Here is a 22562-nt window from a genome sequence, read left to right as displayed (position 1 = left end):
CCTGCACCCTGCTCTCCATCCATTCTGTGTGAATATCCAAGTGGGTCCTGTGCAGAGACAGCTCTACATCACCATAGCTACATTATGAAGAGAAACGGAAATAGAGAGAAGAGCAGAGAGAGAAATAGAGAAGAAGAAGAGCCCAGGAGCTGACAATGTGGTGACACAGGACTGACAGAACTGAGGGTGAGAGAAGTTCTGGCACTGTGAAACAATTCTCCTGAAAATAGCACCGCGGCTACTGCAGGTATAGAACCTCTGAGCATGTGGCTTCAGAGGCAGACAGACACTTTATAACTACCCCATCCTCCTGCTCATCTTGCAGGGTCTGAAATTAGCAGCCGCCGAATTGTTGGCAGTGGCGTCTAAAATCGTCAGGCCATCCGCCACTTTGGCGGGCAGGGAAAACACGACGGGAACAGAGAATCGGTTCCCGTTGAGAACCAGCTCCTAGTTGTCCGATTCCTTGGAATCTCATGCCTCCATGATTTCGAATCCTCTGCATCGATGCTTTCCGACAGTTACGAATGCACAATGACGCAACGGCATACGCACGCTGTATAATGTTTCAGTTTGTTTGGGATCGGAGATATGGCGGAGAGAAAACAAAAGTGCTCAAAAGCATGGCGCTACTAAACCTGAGGGACGCAAACTATTTCCCCCTGATAATGCGACATTGTTAACAACAAATCTGTTTTGAAATCATCAGGAGGAGAGTTAGTAACGTTGCCTGTTAGAAGTCGGTGTGCAGCAGAGTCCTGCTTGTCTAAATAACGGAGCTACTAATGTTAACAGAGGTTCAGTATGATGCGTTCAGAGTCTGTCCAGTAAAAATGAGTATTGGGTGGAGGTAAATTCTAACTTTATCATGATGTGTACAAATGTAATCTCGTAAAATTAAGTCTTTCGCGAGAAACTTTTACAGCAATATAAAATAGATAATAGTAGAGGAAATTATGACCTGTTTAAAGGGACTGTTTGTAACGTTTTACAGGTATAAATGTACCGCGTCGGGATCCCATGCGCGCACGCGTATGCGTGCTCGCGTGTGGCTACGCTGTTCAGACCGCTCCTCTGCCTGCTTGTCTTCACTGACACAACGCGCGCGTTTTCGCTCCACCTCACGTTCATGCGCGCTCACTCCACACTGCAGGAGAGTTAGTTTAGCTCTGAGAATATCTAGTGAATGTACAGAGGACGTTTGTGCAGAAATAACTGCTGCAGCTCCTCCAGACCAACAGAGGTTTTCAGTGTCTTGTGAAGTGACGGGGCTCCGCAGCGAGAAACGTTATCGTCTCCGACCGGGTGCCGGTGTCTCCCTGCGGGCGCAGTCGGAGGCGGTAACGTTTCTCTTCCTGCTTCAGCCTCCGCAGCGGAGGCTGAGGCAGGAAAAGCCAACACTAGGATCAGCAGTGGTTCATGGAGAGACCTTCGTCTGGTCAGCTAACATTACTGCCAAGCAGGTGAACTATAGAGTGATATTGTGGTTTTAGCTGACGTGTGTCGCCTCACTGTGTTGAGCGATGCTCGTTCATGTCTATTTAGAGCGAGCAAGCGTGTCGCTGCTAACAAGCAATTCGGAAAGTTACAAATAGTCCCTTTAACTTCCTAACTCTAGCTCTAAGTAGCTTATAATACATCATTAAAATTACAGATGCCAGGATTGTTTTTAATCAAAGCAAATATTTAAATAAAAAGACAATCTTTTATTTCCTAATCATTTGAATTGTGTTTTTATGCAGATAACCACTATAGATTACAATAACAAAGTAGAGTACAGTACCGTGTACAGTACCCTCCCTCCCCGCAAAAATAGGACTCCCCTAGAAGCTACAGTGTAATTTGAACTCTGGGATTTACCATGCATACAATGTTTTTTGTTTAATATATACATTGAATGACATCAGATCTAAAATGTTATTCCTTCATTTAGCGCATAGATTTCAAAAGGCAGACAAAAAAATATTTGCCTGTCAAAGTGGCACGCAGTGAAAAAAGTTCATTTGAGACCCTGTCATCTTGTACAGACTCAAATATACTACAAACATGTATCTGGTCTGTGTTAAAACACAATGACCAGACACAAACATCAGCGGATTAAACCTATGTCCAGACTCCAGAGGACAGCTTTCTTGGCTATTTACAAATGCAAATGGTCGAATGAGTCTCGTTCTGCAGCTGTGCTCATTGCTCCTGGACCACGTTACCTCCGCTCTCGCTCCCATGGTGCAGAGGGTCGTCAGCATGCCAGGCATGGATTACCGGAATACATCATTACATCCTGGCAATGATGCACGCCACACATCGTCCTGTCATGTCTAATGTATTCTCCTCTTATTTATTTCATCCTTCCTGTCACCATCAAATCACACGCTCCCATTGAAAATATGAATAGTTAATAAGTCAACCATCATTTTCCAGCAGTTGGTTTCCATATCCTGAGGTGATGTTATAATTCATTAATGAATGTCCCACTACTCAGAATGGTACAATTAAAAAGAATAGAGGCTTCAGCAAAGTTTCCTCCATCGCAGATTTCAGATTTAATTGCTAAGCTTTTGGTCATATACGTTTTTCAGACTGAAGAAAGTCTAACTAGTCTCTGACTAAAAGCTTTGCAATTAAATATGAAATCTCTAAAAGGGCAACTCTGAAGAAGCCATTATCCTCCTTAATTGTACTAGATTGTGTGTAGATTTCCCTCCAGCAGGGAAAGTTTTCCTCGTTCTTATACAGCAACTCTGGAAGCGACAAGGACAAATGAAAACAAAGACAGAAATGCAGACAGACACAAAGCTAGGAAAAAATAAGAAAGGCCAATATGGTTTCCTAGTTGTGTGTGAATATAGGGCTTTCAATCGATTAAAATATTCAATTGTGATTAATCACATGATTGTCCATAATTAATTGTGATTAATCATAAATTAAACGCTAATTTTTTTATTTGTTCAAAATGTACCTTAAAGGGAGATTTGTCTAGTATTTAATACTCTTATCAACATGGGAGTGGACAAATATGCTGCTTTATACAAATGTATGTATATATATATTATTGGAAATCAATTAACAACACAAAACAATGACAAATATTGTCCAGAAACCCTCACAGGTACTGCATTTAGCATAAAAATATGCTCAAATCATAACATGGCAAACTGCAGCCCAACAGGCAACAACAGCTGTCAGTGTGTCAGTGTGCTGACTTGACTATAACTTTCCCCAAACTGCATGTGATTATCATAAAGTGGGCATGTCTGTAAAGGGGAGACTCGTGGGTACCCATAGAACCCATTTTCATTCACATATCTGGAGGTCAGAGGTCAAGGGACCCCTTTGAAAATGGCCATGTCAGTTCTTCGTCGCCAAAATTTAGCATAAGTTTGGAGCATTATTTAGCCTCCTTCACGACAAGCTAGTATGACATGGTTGGTACCAACGGTTTTCTAGTTTCATACGATGCCAGTATCTTCACTCTACTGCTCCCTAAAAATCACAATACGGTTAATTTGTTAAAGAAATTAGTGGCGTTAACGTGTTATTACCGCGTTCATTTTGACAGCCCTAATATATATATATATATATATGTATACAGTATATAGCCTATATACAGTATATGCTATGAGTATGTCGTGATTTTACACTGGAAAAATGTCAAACTGAAGAAAAATGCCACTTAAGTCTTAAGTGTGATGATGTTGGACCCTGTTGTCCCACAATGTAATGCACAACAGCAATGAAGGAGCTCCTGACAGCTGGAGTCAAGTGAAAAACTTTAGAAACCTTTTTCACAGCGCACATTTTGATTATCATAGCAGGATAATCATCGGTGATACTAATAGCATGAGATGTCCTGGTAGCTACTGTATATCGTGAGCCCAACATCATGGCCATGGCACTGAAACACCTGAATGGAGCGCAGTGATTGTTATTAATTACACCGGTCTTTGACAAGTCTTTGGAAAAGAAACATTTTCAGGTGAAAGGTTCAAGTTTTCATTTTTAAAATGTTGTTCCCGAGCTGCAGCTTCATTGATATCCTATAAAGCTTGTTTAATTCATTGTTAGTACAAAACAGTACACAACACTGATTTCTTGTGTACTCTATCTGCCAAAACAGTGTGCTGTCAACATTAGTAAATGGTGTATTAGCACATAGTAATTAGAAGTGGGACACCCTGCCAGTCTCACGACAGGAGCCCATGTTGTTTGATGATCAGCCAGCAGGGGGAGGTGTACTCAGGCCTGGAAGGAATATATCTTCCACTGTGCATTAGGGCTGTTAAAAAACTTTATTATCACATTACGCACTGATTAGAAAATAAGACTTATATCTTATTAGTATCTAATTGTTTTCATTGAAATAGTAATGCTGAAAACTGTCTGCTACCTTTTATTTTGTTTCGGTTCCCTCTTATTCCTGGACGCACTGAGCTGTCATCGTTTGGAGCCAGAGTTTGGCCTTGGAAATAAAAGTCAGCCTTTAAAATAGTGCTTCCTTGTAACCTATTTAGTTATTGTTGAAAGAATCCCTTAAAAAAAACTTTTACAAATCACTGTTATACTTTAGGGAAGAATCGAAATTGAAATTCTGTTGGATCAAATCATGAGCAGAAAGTGACATTTTATGATGAACTGAATCTTGCCTGAAAGAAATGAAACCAAATTGAACTGTTATTGGATTCCAGCTAATATAGTGCAGGCACATATTTTTTCTCTATGTTGAGAAAGAGAAGAAAAATTTAAATCTAGTCGACAAATGAGCAACATTAACTATCAAACTTGTAAAGTTTATTCAACTTGATCTGCCTGTTCATTAATTCACACGGTAAAGGAAGTTGTGGTAAAATAAACAGAGCATATTGGATCCATCACATGCACACACACAAACACTTGGTTCCCATCTGTCCATGCACAGCAGGCATTGCAGAGGTTGGGGAACCGTTACCAGACCGTGGGATCTGCAGATCAAAGAGCTCCCCCTCCCCGCCGAGATCTGCGGTCCCGAGGAACACAAGCCGCTATGGGCCAGAGCCAGCTTCACATCTCCAGCTAATTAACTAAAACCCCTTTGACGCCGTGTTATTTGCATTCCTAATGTACAGCACTCAGTGTAATATCTGCCACACATATTAAACAAGAAGCGCTTGTGGGTTTGTCTAACAAGGCACCCCAGTGTTTTTAGCACAAATACATTTGTAATCACTTTAAGACGTTGTGAGGGCGGCTACACGGAGGAGTTGAATTACTCGGAAACAGGAGTGAATTTTACGATACAATTAAACGTACATTAGTGTGAACTTGCTCGGTGCACATGTTCAACTTTCGGTTTAACCTTGATCGCCACAAGCATGCTCGTACTTATGAATACAGCACATAAGTATGCACGGCACACAGTCACACGGGACCCACACTGAAAAGACGCACCTTGCCCCAGTGAAGTTTCAAGTGCCCTCAAGTGCAGCCTTCCAATCTCAGCACTCAGCGCAGTGAGAGGAGAAGGGCCTGAATTATAAATCAAGGGGCTTTAAACGGCTATGTAGAATAGATTACCAAGCAGCCGTGTTTAGTGTCCTCAATAATTAATTACTTGTTTGTACCAGACTGGACCTCGCTCGCTTTTTTGTATGGCTGTCGGTGTCTGCAAGAAACAAACACTCGTTGGCATGCAATCAGGAGCTGTCAGGGTGTGAGGAGGGCTCCTGAAGAGTCCGGTGTAGGGACTGACATCAAAGCGAAAGGTCACTGCTGCAGGGGGGCATTCGTAATGTGTGAGTATGTTTATTTTTGTACTTGTGATGACTAAATGTCCAGAAAGTAGGGGTGGGGGAAAAAAATCAGTGCAGCATAGTGTTGCGATATTTTGCATGGCAATTTTGTAATGATACACGGACGTCAGGTATCGATCATTTATCACATCAACTAGACATGCACCGATACCGATACCGGATCGGATATCGGGCTGATAATGACTCAAATAGCTGGATCGGGAATCTGTGACAATGGTGCCGATCTATTCAATTCAATTCTATGTTTGTATACTATATAGATTATATATATTATGAGACTACAGAGCTGTAGCAGATCCACCAGAGCAGCTTCAAGTGGCAATTGTAAAGTTCAATTCTGCAGAACATCTTTTGCTCAGACAGCTTTTTCTGTGAAAGGAGCGAAGTCTTTGAACTCGCTATCTGATCACTTAAAATCTGCTGCAAACTTTACCACCTTTAAGAGAGAAACCAAATCCTGGTTAATTCAGCGACAAACCTGTACTCATGTCTAGTTTTTCATGTAATGTTTTTAAATGTGTGCTTTATTGTATTTATTTATTTTTCCTGTACCCATTCCTGTTTTAATCTCTTATTTTCACAAAAAGCCCTTCTAGGGACAGGTGTTGCAAATTAGCATCTGCTACAAGCACTATGATACTTGCATCAGATAGCTGTTTTTAAGTTGTCTATGTACATTGTATTGGTCCCTATTAAATAAACCATGACAGAGATACTGGAATTTTAATTCCTGTTTACGTTTTGACCATTTTGTTGCTGCATTAAAAAGGAACACTAGATTTTTTGTCTGAAAACAGAGCCATGAGGAGGTGCAGAAGTGTAGTTATCCCTCAGAGTACTTGAATTATAATATGCTGAAAGGTTATTATGGATTTTTTCCCCAATGATACCAAAAGCATTTTTGCCTACTGCAGGTTTAAGTATGGTGATAACAGCGTATCGTGGGGCCTCTGGTGATTCCCACCTCTACCCGAAAGATTACAAAAAAACTCTGAAAGGTGAGGATGTTTTGTGTTTGAGTTAAGGTTTGTGGTTTGAGATAAGGATTAGATTTGGGTCAGGTAATTGAGAGGGTTATTATGTTTGGAATAATCAGTGTAAAGTCCTCACTGTGTGTGAGACAAATGGTAATTGAGTTTCAGCAGCACTCTGGCAGCATATGGACCTTTCTCTGCCAAAAGTAACACCAGCCAGCTACAGCAGAATGACACCTGTACAGCAGACTGTCACAACACGGCAGACTACGTCGTCTCTCCATTGTGTGTCTTTAAAAATGTAAGACAGACCTCCTCTCCTTATCTCAGCCCTCTGGCCATCTCTCCTCGGCTGCCCTGAAACAGCCCTGTAAGCAGACTAAAGACAAGTGGGAGGATGAAATAGCATCTCCCTCTCCCCCGTGAGGAGCAAAATGATGAATTGTGTAAAATCTTATTTGGCACCTCATATTAAAACAGTCAGAGATTAAGCCAGCAACGCAAAAGACAGAAAAAGAGCTGATGCAGACGGAGTAAAGGAGAGCCCATTAGAGAAATCCTCCTGTCTGTCTTTCCGTCCTGGCTGGGTGACACCTCGCCCTTTAATGAGCCGTCTTAGGTCAAAGAGGACAAATAGCAACACAATAAATTACCGGGCTCATCGCTTCCTGCGTGCCTCCACTCAGATACAGCTGAGTAATCTTTCTATCTCGCCTCGCACCATCCAGAATGAGATTCTGTCAAATTACATTCTACAATACTTAGGTCCATTTGCATAACTACATGCGATGTTTCCAGTCAAACTGGGTGACATGTTTTTCTGCAGTTAATTAGATTTTAAAATTACTTTCCAAAAAAATAAAAAAAACAAGACGATTCCTCCTCTGCTTGGTCTTCTATTCCCATTTGGAAGTGACAAGATTAAATTGTGTATAAGGGTAATTGTGTGGCGGTGCTGGAATTAGAGCGGGAGAGAGAAGGTATTTTTGCAGTTAAGGAGCTAATACTCTATTCCAATTTCAGTCTGTTTAGCATGCAGGCTCTGAACTGTTCCCTCTGACATGGCAAACCTCATTAAGATAGAGCAAACTAATTCACTTGAGGGTGAAAGCTAATTCTTCATATCTTTTTTTTTTTTTTTTTTTTTCTCAGAGATCTAGAGACAAACCGAAATTGGGTCTTGGGGGTGTACACACTTGAAGGTAGAGCTCTTTCCCAGCTCTTATCATAACACATTTACTGTAGATTAAAGAGAAGAAGGGAGAGGACATAACCCTAAGATACCTTTGAACTAGTGCTGCCAGAAATAGGGAGGAGGCTGAGCCTTTGTACGGCGAGCCCACTCTGGACAAAACTGTCAAGAGCATGGACATCTGATCTGTTTGGGATCACTCCACTCATGTGTCTATTCCTGCTGATAAAGCAAAGCTAACCTTTTGTGAAGCAGAGGAGGAGAGAGGAAGGAAGGATGGAGGGAAAGAAAGGAAAGGCCGATGCTGGGCCTGCAATGGGCAGACATCTATTAACCAAGCACTCAGCATGGGATATGGCATTTACCGAGAACAGCCAAATGCCATAGCAATTAATCAAGGCCTTGAATGCCAGCTGTATCAATACCCCTTGTAACAGTCGTGAGCGCAGACAGAAGGAAACACACCTCAAAATAGAACTACACTTTTCTCTGTTTTCACGAAGAACACAATGTAGATATCGCACCGTGGCTTGTTTCTAACCTTAATATCGTTTCTATGTCTCAAACTAGGACGCACACAGAGAAATGGAATGAATACATCACTTACACAATCATAGACTAAGGCCTGGGAGATGGCACACATTTTACTCTGCAGGGAGTTGCAAATTGCTTTTGAATAACCAGGGTCTAATTGACAGGAAAAGAATGCTCTGTCACTTCGCTGGTGCGACTGTCATTAGCACATTTTTCATTTTGTACACGCTCCGAGGCATTATTGTTTTCTTGGCCCCAATCCCTCCCCGGTGCAGTGAATATGTTTTAAAATGGTTGTGAGCACAATGTTGTTAGCTACACAACGCTCCCTGAGGGGAACAAAACACAAGAACAATTGGCTCATTAGAGGCAGAAACACTTCAAACCACAATATGGCTGGAACACACTCAGAGGAGAGGCAAAGTCAGCGAGCGAGGAGCACAGATGGATGGATAGGAGGGACTGGGGGGGGGTGTGTGGGGGACAAAGGCACACCAATATAGGAGGAGCAACCTTGTGTTCAACACACAACGGGCTCAGTGTGCACAAGAGAAATACTGCAGCGATGAGGTGACATGACGAGGCTGTAGAGCGATGCGTTACACAATTAGATTATAGCAATGTGATTATAATTTGTATTACCTGCCACGACATACTGTGCTTATAAAGTGGTGGAATGTAACTAAGTACAGAAGTAAAAATTTGAGGTACTTGCGCTTTACTTAAGTATTTCCATTTCATGCAACTTTAAACAACTACTCCACTACATCTCAGAGATACATATCATAGTTTTTACTCCACTACGACAGCTTTAGGTACTTTTCAGATTACATTTTTTCATACCCTTCCTGTCCAGCGAAAACCATATAACTCCAAATTTGGTGATGTTGAATGTTTGTGATAAGTGCAAGGGCGATGTGTTCCTTTATGTGTTGAGAAACTTCTTAAGCTCAGTAGACTATTTAAAATCCCTCTTGGATCAGCTGGAAAATGCATCAACACAAAGCTGCAAACAGGGCTGGTTTTCTGACCTTTTAGAAATACAGACAGCGACGCTGCAAACATATGATAATCTTATAGAAATGATGCATTGCTGCAGATTAAACTACACAACAGTATACAAAGGAGTTAAAATTAGCACAACCATAAACATCTACAGCAGTAAAATGAAACATACACATTAACGCAGTAATATTAATCCAGAAACATCATATATCATAGTAAAACACTGACGGAGAACTTTTTACAGCACTATGAGTACTTTTACTTTTGATACTTTAAGTTCATTTAGCTGAAAATACATACTTTTACTTAAGTAATATTTTGATAGCAGGACTTTTACTTGCAGAGGAGTATTTTAACAGTGTGGTATTCGTACTTTTACTTGAGTAAATGATCTGAATACTTCTTCCACCACTGTGCTTATAACAAGTTTACTTGTTGTAGGAATAAAGGAATAATCACATACTTTTTGGACTTTACTCAAAGAGGAAAAGAGCATCACTGTGAGTTTATACACATCTTGATAACAAGATATTTGTAGATGATGACAACAGTTCTTAAAGGTGCTAAATGCGAGATTAGAAGCATTTCCGCACGGCTCTTAACATGACGACAGCTGAGCCAGCGGCTCGTTGCAAATGGTACTAACAGCACTAACAGTGAAAACAAAGGTTCTGACAGTTCTGACAGAGCTACGACAGTTCAAACTGGGGTTTAAGTAAGATTAAGTTTAATTGGAAGTGGAGTTTTATAGTCGCAGTCTCACTGACGTATCGTATCATTTCCTGTTAGTACAGGTATCAGTATTTTGTACTATTACTGTTGCTAATAAATTGCACTTAAGTGAGCTACAGTGTGCAAACCTTTCTTCTTATTTTCATTGCTGTCTTCTATTGGCCCATCTGCCTACAACGGGTTTGGATGTGCGCAACCACTTTGCATTGTTTGTACATACTTTATAGAAATAATATGCAGTATGGATTTGGGACATTGCTGACAGTATGGGGAATGTTAAGTTGCGTAAGTAACTGAAAGTTACAAATAGTACTGTACTTAAATACACTTTTGTGGTACTTTAATTGAGTGTTTTCAGCTTTATACTTCTACTCTACTTCTACTTAGTTTGTGGATAAAGACTTTACATATAACACATAAGAGAAAACAAAAAAATGTGATGCATTACCTTAGATTTATATACAGTAGTCTGGACCAGCTCTAACATTAAATTTCTGCTTCTGAAAGGGTCATTATTCATCATGAATACTTTATCTTACTGCTAATACATCTGTACTTTTTCTTAAGGACAACATTTGGAACCTGTAAGGCAGTATTTTTTTTAATTATATCTGAATTCCTCCTCCAGCAATCGTAATCAATAATGAGTTCTTTCCTACCTTGCACATGGATGACCTCTGCAGCACAGCTTCAGCTGCTCTCTGGGTGAGAGACTGAGATCTGCATCCGACAGAGCTGATTCACTCCAGCGTTTGTCACAGGACATCTATAAAAAGAATAACAGAGTATAATTCAGGGAGTGAATGACCTTACTGTGAGAGCCACACTGAGACACAGATGTCCCAAATACACCTAACAACTGGCTGAGCCATACCACTGACATGTGTGTGAGACAAACAGACGGACAGATCAGAGAAACAGTGGAGTATTTTATGTCAGACAGCCTGTCTCTCCTTCTCCTCCTTTGGGTGGATGTCTTGGGGCAGACTGGAAGAAGCTCAGGCTACTACAGCTCTTGAGGTCTCTTAATGTTTTGTTCAGAGATTAGAGAAATTATTTTCCAGCACATATCATCTATAATTCATTCAGTCTATTGAATCGCCAAACACCACTCACAGTCTATTAATGTCAAATTCACAGACTTAACAGTGATGAAAGTGTCGCTGCATGATGACACATCAGCAAACACTTGAATTCAGTGTTTGTTTGTGTAACAAACCACCTGGACGAGGTTTAGACTTATCTTACACTATATTTATGTAACTTATCTGCTCCAGGTGCATCGTACTTTTCACCTGACTACCTTTTAAAATGGCATAAATCTTGAGTAAGGATCATTCTATTAAAGGTCCCCTTTATAAAAAAGTGAGATTTTCATGTTTTTTTTATTATAAAGCAGGCTTAAGTCCTATATAAATACTGTGAAAGTATCGAAACACTCAATTCACATGGGAATACACACAGCCCGTATTCAGAAACTCTGCGTTTGAAACAAGCTGTCAGGATTTCTGTCCATTTGTGATGTCACAAATATACAATATTTAGACCCTTTACACAGATTTAAACATAAACATTCTAAATGTGTCCCAGTTTATTCCTGGTTGCAGTGTATGTGAATGTCATCAGCTGACAGGAAGTAAACATGGACCCAAGCTGTTGCATAGCAACGTAATTCTGTTGCAATTCCGTCAAAATGCTCTAAAACGGAGCGTTTCAGACAGAGGGGTGAATACAGGCGTATTCAAGCAGACAGTATGAGGAAAATAAAGGTTTTTTTGAACATTACAGCATGTAAACATGTTCTAGTAGAAACACAAAATACAAGTATGAACCTGAAAATGAGCACGATATGGGACCTTTAAGGACACTTTAAGGTTGCTTGTTTGTTTACAGGTGTAGTAAGCTAACTAACTGGTGGTCACTAGCTGAACTATAAACGTTTGGTGCTACCTTTTCTGTGGCATTGTGGACATTTTAAAACACTTTTACAAAAACCTTGACACACCAGGTGCTCAGCAAGTCATTAATTAAGACATAATCACACTAATGTGTCTTATTCTACCTAGTTAACTAACTTACTGTGAGTTTATCTTCCTCCATCCTCTCTCTGGTCTCTCTGGTCTCTCTGGTCCGGACTAGCATTGTTCCACAGCGACCTCTACCGACTGTCTACTCTTAAGAACTAATACAACTTATAAAACTGCAAGTGCCAGTTACAGCTGTAGTCAGGCTACTGTGAGTAGTGATTTTACAACTCAACATGTTGAGTTTGTCATAGCAGGAATATAAAAGCATATTTGCTGTAAGATTATATAAATATTAAATAAATAACTTTAAAAAAGACATTTACATTCTTTCTATTATTTTTACTTACCCATTTGACACACAAGAGGGCGCCACCAGATTGGACTATTTTCACAAGTAGTGCAAATCAAGCAGCCAGGACTGGATCTACTTTTTAGTTTCAGATGGCAGGGCAGAGGAAAATGTGTCCAATCTGTCATGTGTAAAGGTATTTCTAAATAATAATAGTAATAATAATAATAATAATAATAATAATAATAATAATAATAATAATAATAATAATAATAATAATAACAATAATAATAAAAAAATATGTGCTCATTTGACTGGGTCTGGATGAATTTAATAATATGATTAATATAAAATAAAAATAAAAATATAAAAATATATAAAATATATAAAATATAATTAATCAATATATATATATATATATATATATATATATATATATATATATTGATACAACCTAAAAATCCCAAGTTGCGTTAATACGTTAAAGAAATTAGTGTCATTAAATCGTTAACTTTGACAGCCCTAAAATAAATAGATAAAAGATGCCAATTAAAGACAAATTTCAGACAAGTCAGGAAACTCCTTCAGCTCTCTTTCAGATCAAACCCTCAGGTGGTTGATTTTTTGATCTGCTCAGATAGCCAGTCTATAATCACAATGAATGGATGCTGCACCGCTGGAGAGTGAATTGCTGTTTCCATTTATGACACGTATTGATGAGATTAACCGAATTAACCCTAACCTTGGGTGAGAAATCTCAACTCAAGAAGATTTGGATCATAAACGCCCTCCATCTATCCATTACAGCTGCAAAGCAGTAGGTGTAAATGAGACATGACAGCAGCATCTGACATCCATTGCCCAGGAGGCCGGATTGGTGTGTGTGTGGAGGGGGGGTCTGTTTATATTACATAAACTCATCCAAGAGCCATGGGAGAGCAGGAGAGAGAGCAGTGCAGTAATAACCTGTGGATCACTTCTCTCTGAGTCAACATCAAGGCTCTGTGTTTATTTTTCATTATTTCCCAGAGGCACTGAGCTCCTGGAAGAGGAGAGGCCTCCTCATACACATGAACACGACTGTAACCATGAGGACCGAATGATGGCCTCGCTCTTTGTGTTTGCGTGTTTTCTCGAGCCTTAGCAGATGAAACAACAGCCCACACCCCACACCCAGGGAGAGGAGCCCGTAATCTGTTTAAATACGTCTCTGACAATTGTTGTTGTGATTACCAATAGAGCTGTTATTACAGGCATTACGGAGAGCTTGACAAGTATCTCCTGGCAGCGGTTTGGTTCACGTCATGGGTGTGCTGAGATCACAACTATAGCTGGATGATAAGTGATGCACATGTACAGTAGATGGATGCATCATTTCAGGTCAAGCATTGAATCAGAAGAGACCAACCATGAGTGAAAGCGAAAGATACAGCTGGAGAGAGAAGAAGAAGAAGTTGAGTGAAAGGTTAAGTGTCACCTGCAGACAGCGGAGCGTTCAGGATGCCAGAACGCAGTCGTAAAAAACCCTCTTTAGGCAGCTTGTTACAAACCAGGTTAACACAGTGGAGCAGTTTACAACTGGAGGTGATGCACAGTAAAGCACTTTACACAGTCACTGTGACTGGCTGGTTTGGCAGATATACCACCACATGCACACACACAGATTTGGGATCTTTATTTTGAGGCTGTTCTCGTCTGGTTCTACCTGACAGGGCATGACGGCTGACACACTCTTTCATTTTCATTTCAACTCCAACATCCAATCCCAATCCAGCCTTTGATAAACAGTATTCGATAACCCCCGCAGATTAGATCCATCTGTAATTACGTAAAGCACAGTCCAAATTCACTGAAATTTAAAGTCTTGGTAGTATCCCACTGTTCGTGGCACAACACGAGTGGAATTCTCCATTGGATGGATGTGAGACTGCAGACATAAAAACACTGTTAAGAGTGATATGGCTTCAGAGAAGATACAAAATATGATGAGCAATAATAGAAGCAACTCCCTGTAACTTTTGCTGGACAGCAACATAATTAAATTTCTCCTCTTCTAACAAGAGGGTCTTTAATCAGTTGATTTAAAGATGTCATGATTAGGTGACCTGACTAAGAGTGAATGGGACGGGACCACAAGCAGGAAACAACCATGGGTGTATTGATTAAGAAAGGTGAATGAAGTGCCACCAATTGGCTTTGCTGACCAAATTGCACCAGTGGCCACTCATGGTACTTCATCTGTATAATCCTCTACGGCCCAGCAGTGGTTTCCCTGTAGTCCACCATCATAAAAAAGGCTGTAAAACTGTTCACAATACGATTCAAACTTCAAAATTGGGCCAATTATTACTCTTTGTATCATTAAATTTGAACTCCTGAAAGTTAGCTATTTTTATGAATGTGAAACCATATCAATGTTTCAATCAATGTGCATATGCAGTGGGCCGGACAATACAGGGGCAAACATATGTGCTGGATGAGCAGCTCTGATTGAAATGATTTGATGCCATCTTTGAGTCCGATATCCAGTTCTCTTAATACATCAATTGAAACAAAAAACTCGCCTCCCGGTGAGGTATTGAGTGTTTTATGATTAGGAACTGTGTGTCAGATTTCCGGTAATCTTTTAGCAGAAATGGAATATAAAATTCATAACTGTGTTTTCATTAGTGTATAATCACCTGAAACTAAGAATCGTTGTGTTTTCGTTAGCTTAGAATGAGTCCTTCATATCTACTGTACATAGGAAGCGGGTCCTCTTCACAGAGTCCGCCATGTTTCTACAGTAGCTCAGACCGTACAAACCAAACACTGGCTCTAGAGAGAGACTTTCGCATTTTTACGTTACCTGAAGGCCACCGTAGTTCTCCAACACGCTTTTGAAACTGCGATAACGTGAGCCGCAGAGTGTAAAACCGTGGTACCGCCAGCTGCCGCCCGACTTCCGTTGCTCCTAAAGTAGAGTTATTATGGTAAAGATTGCCTCTGAGCGAGGCAAACGGCGTTAACACGGTTTTGCATTCGGCAGCTCACGTTACCGCAGTCTTGGAAAGGGAAGAGTGAGCGGAGGGGTACTCAGATGTTGCAATCTGCAACAACACCACTAGATGCTGCCAAATCCTGCACACCGTACCTTTAATACATTCATTGAAACAACAAACATGTCTCCTGGTGAGGTATGGAGTGTTTTATGATTGAACAATTGAAATTTCTTAATCTGTGATGTGATAAAATTTAGTGTAAGCGATACATCATAAAGATCAGTTACACGACGATATACAGTTTGCTAACATTTGCTAACATTAGTTACCAAGCTACATGTACCAGAACAACTAAGGCTGTAGTAGCTAAACCCATGAGTGTATTGAAATGAGGAAGGGTGTGTTTAATTGCTTATGAATTTAACATTACATTTCATCATTTTCAGAAGTTACACAGTGTCACTTTAAGATGAGATTTCAGGGGAATAATAGAAACACGTTTAAGGAGCCTTGACATCAATCAGTATTTGGTGATTTATCAAACCAGCTACACACAGCATTTCTCACCCACTACGGCTGTGTAATTGCTTTTCCTCACACCTCTCTTTATAACTTTACCACCACCACTTTATCAGCAGTCAGATCATATACACAGCACTTCTCACCTACTGCAGCAGTCTGATTGCTTTTCTTCATACCTGACTTTTATCACCAGTCAGAGTTTATTCTAAGCCTCCTGATAACACGTTAAGCCTGTGTTTACCTAACTCTCAAGCACAGCTAATACCAGAGCGGCTGCACCACCACTGCTGTTGAGCCTCTCCCAGTGGGGCGCTTGGCAGGCGTGTGTTGACAGTGGTGTTGCCCCAGTAAGCCTGATGATTCACACACAATATTGTGCCAATCTGCTAGTCTCAACATACACCAACGGCGCACACGCCCGGCCAGCTGGTGGCTTATTGTGCAACGACAGGACACCAGAAACTTTCTTGGCTCATGAGTAGACAAGACTCCTCTCTTTCTTGGACGCGCAGACATTTATTGTGCAACATGAGACAATATGATTCAGCACTTAGACTTGAAATAACAAAAAACACTCCTCTCAGTCTGGTTTACAGTAAATCGCTTGGCATTAAGGTCTATTTGTGACCGTCAATGTGGAAAAAATAGGTACGTCAGCAGCGTTTTTACCACTGCTGTATTGTTTGGAAAGGTCAAAAAATGTCTTTATGACTCTCCACTGAGTGGTTTAGCTTTTGTCAGTGACCGATAGAAGAGAAGGTATTTTTGGACCGTGGTTCCCAAACTTTTTCACGTCACTGACCCATAAACCGACACGAATTACACCACGGACCCCCATTTGATACGATATTGTCCCAGGGCCCTCCATCTGATAGGATTTTTTCTTTTAGAGGTCTAAATCGATTTAAAAATTGAATCGCGATTAATCACATGATTGTCCATAGTAAATCACGATTAATCGCAAATTAATCACACAAATTTCCATCTGTTCAAAATGTACCTTAAAGGGAGATTTGTCAAATATTCAGGTACACCATTTAGCAAAAAAAATATGCTCAAATCATAACAAACTGCAGCCAAGGTAACAGGCAACAACAGCTGTCAGTATGTCAGTGTGCTGACTTGACTATGACTTTCCCCAAACTGCATGTGATTATCATAAAGTGGGCATGTCTGTAAAGGGGAGACTCGTGGGTACCCATAGAACCCATTATTATTCACATATCTGGAGGTCAAAGGTCAAGGGACCCCTTTGAAAATGACAGTTATTCCTCGCCAAACATTTAGCGTAAATGGAGCGTTATTTAGCCTCCTGGTTGGTAGCCAGTATCTTCACTCTAGTTTTAAAACTGAGCCCGCTACTGCCTAAAAATCGAGGATGTTTTACTTGTTTAGTATTATTTGTAGTTTATGTTGTTACTCTGTTGTGTTGTTGCCCTTTTCTTTATTTTCTAAATAATGGTGTCTCGTAAGCCCGTTTGGGCCTGGTATATTATTTATGCATGACACAGTAATAATAAAAATCAAATCAATCTCTATTTCACACGAACAAAGAGATAAAGCCTCTAAAGCTGATGTAGCTTTTTCTTTGCTTTCTCACATATACATCACCAACATTTAGCGTAAGTTTGAAGCGTTATTTAGCTTCATTCGCGACAAGCTAGTATGACATCTTCGCTGAAGCTTTAAAACTGAGCCTTCTACAACCTCCGAAAAATTGATTGCATTAATGCGTTAAAGAAATTAGTGGCGTTAAAACGAATTTGCGTTAACGCGTTATTATCGCGGTAACTTTGACAGACCTATTTTAGTTGTTTTATTACAGAAAGTGTATGAAACCGATGATCAAAAGTCTTACATTTTGTCATTGTGTTTCTTAATGATGGAATTAGTGTGAAAATATATTACACCCCTTTTTTGCTGGGGACCCCCTGGACCTCCTTGAGGACTCCACTTTTTGAAAACCACTGTTTTAGGAGAGCACCTTTTGTTCTCACATCATCCAGGGTCATGCCAGCGCTTGAGAAGAACTTCTGAGCAGCACAGTGAAGAAAACCTGTCGCCTCAACCTTTGTCATGTGTGATACTCAAACCCCGCGGCCTCAGCACAGACGGTTTGCACCTGTAATCAGAACCCCAAGTGATAGGTCACCTCTATCACTTGGGACTACTTATTTTCTTTCACTTTCACAAAAAAAAACCTCCCTCTCTGTTGTATCTGGTGTCTTTCTCCCTTCTCTCACCCTCAGAGTCTTTCCCTGAGACAGAAAACAAGGGTGGGAACCAGAGCTGATGCAGGTGGCGAGAGGATGTGCGAGGTTCAACCCGAGTGAAACGTGATAGTGATACACCAGGAACACTGTTTGTTCTAATGGCTTCCAGAGAAGGCAAACAGCAACCAGCGCAATCCAGATGTTTTCCTTTCTTTCTTTACTTCTTTCTTCCTTAAATGAACATTACCTTGTTTTACCAAAGTTGCTGGATAATTTGTTCCATTTGAGGGGAGGGTGGAACGGGGGGAGGCAGGCGACAGTCAGGCGCTCACAGGTTCAGGCCTTGTTGGAAGGGTATCATGTAGCCGCCTTTTATGACCTGTTTAACACCACGGAGTTGAACGCAGCCATTTATCCCGCGGTGTATGACACGGTGTGAATGCGATAGGGTGAACATGGCTGTAAAAAAGAAAAAGCTCATGTTCATTATACTGGGAGAGGAAATCAGGCAACATGGAAAGAAGGAGAGGTCCCTGTTTGTCTGCAGTAAATTACACTGACGCCTGGATCCACTGACGGACATCGTTTCTACAACAACTTTCCACTGTTTAATAGACACTATTGTGATTGTGCTCATGTGCCAAGGAGGGGAAACCCTGATGCATTAAGGAGGAGCAGTTGTAAAATTGAAAACACTGTCAGGCACAATGGATAATTTGCATAACAATTCATGTCTCGGCTGGAAAGCAGAAGTTCCCAACTGCCTCCCAAGACCATCTGACCTACCAAAACATATTTATCTTACGGAGCTTCATCCATCATGCCTGTGTAATGAGAGATAACACATATGTCTCTGTTTGCACATTAAGGGGCTGCAATACAAAGGTAATGAGTGCTCCCTTATGTGATGTATATGTGAGAAAGCAAAGAAAAAGCTACATCAGCTTTAGAGGCTTTATCTCTTTGTTCGTGTGAAATAGAGATTGATTTGATTTTTATTATTATTGCGTCATGCATAAATAATATACCAGGCCCAAAAAGGGTTACGAGACACCATTATTAGAAAATAAAGAAAAGGGCAACAACACAACAGAGTAAGAACATAAACTACAAATAATACTAAACAAATAAAACATCCAGGTGTTTTTTTCCAAACTTGAGAAACAAAAGTAGTCAATTTATAAGCATTAATATTAGAGTTACAACAATAACGTGTTAACACAATTTGTTTTAACGCCACTAATTTCTTTAACGCATCTTTCGATTTTTAGGCAGTAGCGGGATCAGTTTTAAAACTAGAGTGAAGATACTGGCTACCAACCAGGAGGCTAAATAACGCTCCAATCTAAATTTTGGTGAGAAAAAACTGTCATGGCCATTTTCAAAGGGGTCCCTTGACCTCTGACCTCAAGATATGTGAATGTAAATGTGTTCTATGGGTACCCACGAGTCTCCCCTTTACAGACATGCCCACTTTATGATAATCACATGCAGTTTTGGGGGCAAGTCATAGTCAAGTCAGCACACTGATCATGATATGATTTGAGCATATTTCTTGTGCTAAATGCAGTACCTGTGATGGTTTCTGGACAATATTTGTCATTGTTTTGTGTTGTTTTGTAATATATATGTACTTTTGCATAAAGCATGCATATTTGGCCACTCCCACGTTGATAAGAGTATTAAAAACTTGACAAATCTCTCTTTAAGGTATATTTTAAACAGATAAAAAATTTGATTAATTTGCGATTAATTATGTACAATCATGCGATAAATCATGATTAAATATTTTAATCAATTGGCAGCCCTAATTAAAATTTGTCATCATAAGCGCACCAAAACATGTCTGGATTTTTAACAGACATTTCATTTAAAATAGATTATCTTAACTCATCATAGGACAAATGTGATTCATTTTCCAACTTCTCCTAATAATTAAAAATTAAAAGGCATAATTCACACAACCTGTTATGGATGTTTTTAAATCTGCCAACTTCAAAGGCCAGAGGAAGGATTCCTGTTCTCAGCTGTGCAACTAAAGACCTTTGACTCCTTGATAAGTTTGCTAGAACATAAGATTCAGTACCACAATTGTGCTCGATTTGAATATATGTTCGTAATTTTGGTTTTAACAATTTATCTTTCAACCATTTTTCTTCAATAGCAAGTAAGAGAGAGGAGAGATAAATGGTGAGAGAAGATGTCTGTGTGTTTTGGAGGATAAAGAGCAAGAGGAGTGTCGGTTCAGACAGGAGTCGTCATCTTTACAGGCTCTTCAGCAGAACAAGGAACATTTGTCCTGACAGCAACCAACAGGAGCCGCCGCTGAAACAAGACTGTGTGTGAGAGAGTGAGCATGTGAGGTATCATGTTTATCGCACTGCTGTTTATTATGTATGTCAGAGCCAATATGTTTATATGGCCGCTCTTTGGCTCAGAAGCTTGATCCACAATTCCTTGAAAGATCACTGGAGGGTCCCCCTGTGAACACTTAGGCTCTGGCTTTCAGAAGGGAGGAATAACAATCCCCCTATGATGTCTTCCACATGCGCTCCATGACGCGCACACATCTTTTTTTGTTTTTTCTGACTACTTTGTCCTTCATCAGATGTGTTGGGAGGTTGGGCAAGAAGGAGAGAGAAGACAAGGGTGAAGGAAAAGTGAGTGGGAGAGAGGAAAAAGTGAGAGCTGATCTTAAATTTCAATTGAGCCCCGGCAGCTACGCAAACAGTGGATGGAGGCGGGAGAGAGAGAGGGAGGGAGGGAGGGAAGGGGGGAGGACACAGCAGCTGAAGCAGAGGGATGGATGGATGGATGGATGTGGATGTGGAGAGGGAAGAAGGGAGGGAGCGAGGCGCTCGGCAGAGCCACTCAGTCTAGACTCCAGATGTGCAGGCAGCAGCAGTGTGGCTGTTTTGGCCCCCACCAGGCTGCTCTGGGAGTATCCCCGGCACATGTCCCCACGCCGCCTGTAAATCAGCCCAGCCAGGCCTCAGGCAGCACCGCAGCCACAAAACCCCTCCGCCCGGACCCCCAAAACGGGCCGGCCAGCGACAGACGGACGCCGATGAGCCCGCTGTGCCGCGTTAAGCCTGTAATAGTCTCCCTCGCTGCCTATATGAGATAGAATGGGGCTCCAAGTTTTAAGAATTACCACCCTTTTTCCTTGCTGTGTGTTTGCAATGAATGTGTAGGTGTTCCTATAAATGCAGATGAGGTCCAGCAGCTGCCTATAGATTAGAGAGGAATGCAGCTCGGTGTCATAAACGCTGCCGTCTCTCCTCATTTAGATCCACCACAGCTCGTCTGCCGCTCTGCTCCCTAGTCTCACTGGCACCAGGGCATTCCTTCAATAGCACACTGCTTCCCATACTTCACATCCACTCCAACATCCACAGAGAGCATTCACACAATTACAGATTCCTGCTGGATGTGAGTGTGTAATCCTTTCCCATCAGTGCTCAACACATAATTAGACGTTGGACTGGGAGGCCTGGCCCATATATAGTAAGCAATGCAGACCACAAACATGCACTTAAAACCAGATTTTCTTATTGTACTCCATCAAGACCAGAGTGAGCTATTTTAAAGTTAGAGGGGGGGAACCGTGCAGCATTTTAACACATCCAAGTCCACGCGAGCAGAAGGAGCACATGGAGGAGGAGGAGGAGGAGGAGGAGGAAGAGGAGGAGGAGGAAGCCTGTGTGTTGGTGTTTCCAAACCAATCCCATGCTATTGTGCAAAGTGCTAAAGTCAACGCTTCACTCAGCTGTTCAAACAGGTAGCGTGGAAACATTGGAGCTGTGTTTTAAGTTGATCCGGCTGCAGACATCCTCTGAACAAACAGGTGAGCGCAGGGAAAAAAATGTGGAGGTCAGTGTGTGTGTGTGTGTGTGTGTGTGCGTGTGTGTGTGTGTGTGTGTGTGTGTGTGCGTGTACACTCAGCCGTGACTGTGAAAAGAGGCTGCCTCCCCTTCTGTCCACTGTGTGTGAACAGGTGAGCAAGCCACCGTTTTTGGTCCAACCAGTAGACACAAATACACCTATTCACACACATCCCAGCTGATCCCCCTTAAACTACACTGGCTCATGGTGAGATTCAAGCAGCAGAAGCACTCCCACAGCCTCCCCCCTGCGTCCATATGTGTGTGTGTGCACTTTGTGGTAGTTCAAACACCTTGATTGTGTTGTTCCTTGTCGTAGGGATCCAGAGGGAGGTTTGGCCCAGACCCTGCATGGGACGCTGCAGGATAAAACAGCTGACAGCCTCTGGAATGCTCCTGGACATGTGAGGTTAACTGGGCTTT

At 41.1% G+C, this 22562-nt stretch overlaps 2 protein-coding genes across 2 annotated transcripts in view; both read right to left on the bottom strand.

Moving 5' to 3' along the window:
* The window catches only part of sulf2a (sulfatase 2a), a 53105-nt gene extending 42204 nt beyond the window's left edge, over positions 1–10901 (bottom strand). Inside the window, exon 1 of the mRNA XM_037774313.1 lies at positions 10883–10901. The gene's annotated coding sequence lies outside the window, so the exon portion shown is untranslated. The remainder of the gene's footprint in view (positions 1–10882) is intronic.
* The window catches only part of LOC119492355 (inositol hexakisphosphate kinase 2-like), a 1011171-nt gene that overhangs the window by 126198 nt on the left and 862411 nt on the right, over positions 1–22562 (bottom strand). The window lies entirely within an intron of this gene.

Source organism: Sebastes umbrosus, chromosome 1 (assembly GCF_015220745.1).
Source record: "Sebastes umbrosus isolate fSebUmb1 chromosome 1, fSebUmb1.pri, whole genome shotgun sequence".
Taxonomy (NCBI): Eukaryota; Metazoa; Chordata; class Actinopteri; order Perciformes; family Sebastidae; genus Sebastes; species Sebastes umbrosus.
This window is presented reverse-complemented; position numbering and strand designations above follow the sequence as displayed.